Genomic DNA, 5,618 nt, shown 5'->3' with positions numbered 1-5,618 from the left:
ACCAGCCACTGCGGATACTCTTTCAAGGGCTCCGGATGAGAAGCGGTAGATCAATCCGGCGGATGTGGTAGAGGAGTTTGTGGAATTCCAAGTTGCTACCATCGCGGAGACGAAACTGGTTACTGTAGATGATGTTGGCAGGCACCAAGAACGGGACTGGAAGTGCAACTAGCTCGTCAAATACTGAGAAAGGCTTCCGGAGCACCTCAAGAAGTACTGGAGCCATCGAGGTGATCTCTCTTTGTGCAACGGCATCCTGCTAAAAGGTAATCGCTTTGTCATCCCGGCATTGCTGTAAAAGGATACGCTCGAACTTATCCGTGAAGGCCATCAGGGAATTAACCGATGCCGCCTAAGGGCCCAGGACTCCGTGTGGTGGTACAGACTTTCTCAGCAAATACGGGACAGAGTCACTCGCTGCAGACAGTGTGCAGTCACACGAGCCCAAAGAAGTGAGCCATTGGCGGTAACGAAGACTCCAGAACAACCGTGGCAAGAAATAGGAACGGACTTGTTTAGTTACAAGGGACACAAGTACCTACTAGTGGTTGATTATCCTTCTCGCTACCCTGAAGTTATCTACATGCGAAGCACGGACTCTGAGGCTGTCATCAATGCAGTCAAACGCATTTTTGCTCGTTTTGGCATTCCCGCAGTAGTACGAAGTGATAATGGACCGCAATTTGCTTCACATGCCTTTGCAGCTTTTGCGAAGGGCTATGGCTTCCAACACATCACCTCAAGTCCAAACTACCCGCAGTCAAATGGGGAAGTGGAAATGATGGTGCGTACGATCAAATTGTTTGCGAAAGCAGACGATCCTTTTCTGGCTCTTCTGTCGTACAGAAACAGTGCAGGCCTCACAGGGTTCAGCCCAGCGCAGCTACTGTTTGGTCGCAGCTTGCGAACCGGGCTTCCCAAGACAGTGGACCGCCTGGAACCGAAGTGGCCTGCGCCAGACAATGCGAAGTGCCAAGACGAAGAGGTGAGAAGGAGGCAGAGGAAAGACTTCGTTCGCCGTCATGCCGCGACCGTCCTTCCTCCGATGCAGCCGGGAGATACGGTGTGGGTTCGAGACATCAAGGATACGGCGTGTGTTATGAGCCCAGCCTTTGGGCTTTATAAGTTGGTTCTTTATTCTATGTTGCGGGACGGTGTGGGTGTGGTCCATGTTGGCCGTACAGTTGGCAGTTATGCAACCGAGGGATGATCCTCTTGAAGTTTCCGGCGGTATGTGGTTTTCAGCGGTCACGCCTGTTGCAGGAGTGTCACTCGACGAGGTTACGAGCTCGAAGCTGTGGACAGATTCCTCGTTGGCGTTCCGTAATTCTCTTCGCACGGGCGCGGTATGTTGCAAAAGCCGCTTTCGCGATCTATCGTCGCGACGATAGATCGTTTTTTTTTATTATTATAAGTACTGATCCAGCTGTAGGGCACATGTAACCGACAAACGGAAGTCTCAGGAGAGCACCTGAGATTATAATAAAGCAGGCAGCGCAGGAACTCCAGGGCACCCAAGGGACAGTGGGGGGATCAAAGCTCGAAGCAGAACGGTACGCAGGTTGGGGCCGCCGAGGCAGGTGTGTGCCAGGGAGTGTTCGCACGGACAGCTCCCCTGGCACGCGCAGCATGCAGTGCCTCGCAAGGTCGAGATACTTTAAAGGCACCTGCGCCCGTGATCTTTCTTTTGCCTCGGTGCTGTGAGCATGATTAACGAGAATAATATGGAGGGCATCCGGTGCAGTCGCGAATGCGTCATGGCAAATGTAGCTCGCGTCGCCTGGCGTGTGTAGTAATATCAGAGTTGGTTGTATGAACTTTATGCATAATACGCTTTGTTACGGTAACTTAACGGAATGGGTCTAGAGGACGGTGTTGGTACATTTTTTCGTACCGCCCTAATCCTATACCCCCCACTACAAACACACACACACACATACCCCCCCCCCTTTTTTTTTTTATGTATACATACAATTGCTTGCCATGACGGATCATAGCCTCCTTTATTTTTGAAAAATAGAGGAGGCTATGGACGGATTGACCAGTTCAAGTTGTCAACTTGTCAGTAACTGTCATAGGAATCACTGTAATAAGCACAATTCCACGATCGGGTTGTTTACTTTAATTTTTTGTTGTAACACTGAGGACTACATAGAACTTTATCTTGTATATGTGAGAGAAGTATGTGGATATCACGAGCTTAAGCCAATGTGCGATACACAGACAAAACAGCTGCTGCAACATGAACTGCATTGAGGGCCACACAACACATACATAATTAAAGGTGCAAAATATAGGGGGAAGCTTCAAAATACGCTCTGTAGCACTGTAAAGTATAACATATTGTATGTGTACAATAACAATAAATGTTCAAAAAAACAATGCATCAACGTACCATTTGCCTTCAAGTTTATTATCAAGTTCAAGTTTACTGAAGTTTATTATGAGCATATGTACAACAGGAATCTACAGACACACCCGCAATCAAGGTGGCTGTTCGAGGTGTGCTGGCTGCCTCAGTGTAAGAAAAAGAAATTGGGTGAATGTCGACACCAGTGCCACTGCTTCTTGCCTCTGACCTGCACGCGCCTCCACGGCATCTTTGTGCACAACTGTGCTGGTGTGGCGAGGCATAGGAGTCATCCGAGAGAAAGAGTATCGTTTACATGGAGAAGTGGCTGTTCACATTGCCCGTCGCTTTCCCTCAAATGTTTCCTTGGCGACTAGGGTGACACACCCGCAGTCAAGGTGGCTCTTCGAGGTGTGCTGGCTGCCTAAACGAAAGAAAAAGAAAGAAATTAGATGAATGTCGATACCTGTGCTATAGCTTCTTGCCTCTTACCTGCATTTGCCTCCACGGCCTCTTGGCTTGCGGAGTCTGTATGAGGGAGCTGCTGTGGCTAGGCATCGGCATTGTCTAAGCAAAAAGAAAAGGCCATTCAAATGGGGAATTATGGAAATAAATGCAGTTGTTATGTCTGCTTCTTGCACTCTTCTTGCCTAAAAGTTTTCGAACATAGTGTCCAGTACACACCAGCACTTTGACTGCATCTGCTTTTTACCTGCAGGTGTTGCTGAGAGATCCTTAGTATGGCTGCGTGTAGCATTGTAACATTTGGTGGAGGCATTTGAAGTGGTAGCCAAAAATATAAAGAATCATCCTTGTCTGCATGAATGCTTTCAATTTCTAAATGCAGTGGTAACTATCACTATTAGTGCAAGGCCCCCCACATCTATGCGGCAAGTGCCATAGCTCGAAACTGAATTTTTCCTTTAGTGTTTCACAAGGCGTCTGATATGTCCACATTAGATGTGATGTGTTTGTTTTTATTTATCCCAGTGTGGAGAGAGCACCATTAAATTGTTTTTTATTTTTGCGTGTCTTGTTTTTTGGTTTATTTCTGAATTTATCAAGCAGCAGTCTCATGATGCTAAAGTGACTTGTGTAATGGCAATCAGCATTTGTTTTGCAGAAAAACAACGAATTTCCTGACCCATTGTTTGACATCCCCTCACTCGCATAATTTTGCAGAGTATTCTACCTATATTGACTTGCTTGACCTCCACTAAAGAGTCTTGCATTTTCAAATACGACTCTTTCCTTAAAATCATTCGACACTTCTCATAATTTCTGTACCTTGGGCTTCTGATACTCTGCATTCACCATTTTTGCTTCTTTCTGACTAGAAATGTCTTCTTTATTTTAGAGCTTAAATTTTACCTTTGGAACACACGGAAGGGCTTGCCATTGCATATCTGCATAAAAGGGAAACATGTTTCATTAAACATTTGCAAAATCCAATTGAAGATTGATGAATGCAGCTCGCAGTGTGATATGACTGAATGAGCCATAAAAGTAACTCATCTCACTTGGTAAATTAAAGCACATATTAGTGTGATGTACAATATACGTTACACTAACGTGGTGGGTTCTCTTGCTTATACAGCAAAATAATCGGTGCGCGAGAAAAAACATTATTTTTGCAAATCCCTTGTACACACTGATTTAAGGAAAATGAGCTGGAGCTGTCCACATGATCTACTTATCTTACTTGCGAGTATACTCAACAAAAGTGTGTCCCAGCTGCTTAGTGGTATTCGAGATTATTTTAGTATTGCATATGTGCCTGTTGTCTAAAATAATTGAATTTTGAACATGCTCGCAGGGATCTGATATGCATATCTGCAGTTTATGGATACATGTAAAAGACTCAGCATCAAGTGCAAGTGAACAGTCCAACAGGCCCGGAGTCGATCATGCAAATAGATTCGCTGCACAAATTTGTGACCAGAAAAGATATTCCACATGAAATGGCATGCAAGGAAGTGTTGAAAATATTGCACAGTTAATAAAACGCCTACGCTATTAATATGTGGGTTGATGCACTCGTTATGCAAAACGGAGGCGAGGCGTGCAGACAGGACACAAGAGTAGAGTATTTACAAGCAAACCGCACGAGCGCCGCCCACTTCTCTACTCTTGTGTCCTGTCTGCACGCCTTACCTCTGTTTTGCATAATGAATCCTTACCAACTAGCTCAGCTTTCTGTCGTTCTAAGTCTCGATGCACTCGATTTCGTCCGCATTAGGCACTCGCCCCTTGATTACTTCATGGCACAGAAATACTCGGCATCAGGCTGTTTTTCTGCTGTGACTTCTGTAGAAGCATAATTGTTCAAAGTGCAACAATTAAACAGATTCTTTGAGTTGCTTGTGGCTTCGCCAGTACAATTCCGGTGCGCTGGTCCGCCTGTCCTACTGAAGGGAAACCTGCAAATAAAAACACCGCTCCGCATGTAGCAAAATGCTCTACTGTGACGCTTCTCAAACGATTGTGATGCACCACAAGAGCTGCCTACTCGCGTGATATTCTCAACAAGGAGATACATTCGTTTACTTACATGTGAAGGTATATGCGAGAGCACTTCGGGGCTTCGGTGGCACATAAGGCACGAGTGTGTCATAGCGTCCGATGCATGTCAAACCGCGCGATCGCATGTCAAACCTAAACTGTACGAAACTACTACGCATCCAAAAAAAAAAAAACAGATTCGAAACCGAAATTCGCGTCATCCTTTATTGCATGAATGCGTACATCGTGATTTACATAAGTCACGGACTTAGCGATCGCTTTCTGTAAACTTAATATTAACGCACCACCTTCATAAAGCCATCAGGTATGCGTTTTTAGATGACAAAGCATAAGGTGACCTGTACTTGTTTTCAGCTCTTTCAATAGTAATTGCGCTGGCCACATTGACCAGTAGCAACAGGGCGGCGCCCTAGAGGTTCCCACTTTTCCGGCCCAGCTTTTCCTCTAGAGTTGTTCTACTAACTCTATGGTCGATGGAACATGCAGTTCACAAAGTAAGAAGTGCAAGTGCTACGCAAAACATTTATTACACCTGTGCAACTACGAAAAACCAATGTCACACGTAATTTTTACAATCAAAACCACCGCAACGTTTTTAACACCTAATCTGCGCTGTGAACCGCCGGCCCATTGTTCGTGAGTTCGTCACCTGCGCGGCGCTCGCCCGCTTCTATCGCTGCCAGCAACCAGCACAAGAAGGACTTGCGTCCTGCCGCGTTAAGGCTCTCCGCAGTGCCACCTGCCC

The 5,618-nt window shown here is 45.9% G+C and overlaps 1 long non-coding RNA gene across 3 annotated transcripts; it reads right to left on the bottom strand.

The window, feature by feature from the left end:
- Positions 1-2,394: 2,394 nt before the first annotated feature.
- LOC129385490 (uncharacterized) lies at positions 2,395-5,323 on the bottom strand. Of its 3 annotated transcripts, none has more exons than XR_008612996.2 (3): positions 4,531-5,323; positions 2,843-3,756; positions 2,395-2,774 (listed from the first exon to the last, which is right to left on the bottom strand). It is a non-coding gene; the product is annotated as an uncharacterized lncRNA (long non-coding RNA). The 3 variants fall into 3 exon arrangements; XR_011895705.1 differs by having other exon boundaries at positions 2,395-3,756; positions 4,531-4,770; positions 4,902-5,323; XR_011895704.1 differs by having other exon boundaries at positions 2,395-3,756.
- Positions 5,324-5,618: the final 295 nt, after the last annotated feature.

The sequence above is a fragment of the Dermacentor andersoni genome, chromosome 7 (genome assembly GCF_023375885.2).
Source record: "Dermacentor andersoni chromosome 7, qqDerAnde1_hic_scaffold, whole genome shotgun sequence".
Taxonomy (NCBI): domain Eukaryota; kingdom Metazoa; phylum Arthropoda; class Arachnida; order Ixodida; family Ixodidae; genus Dermacentor; species Dermacentor andersoni.
The sequence above is the reverse complement of the archived record's forward strand: the minus strand, read 5'-3'. Positions and strand labels throughout refer to the sequence as shown.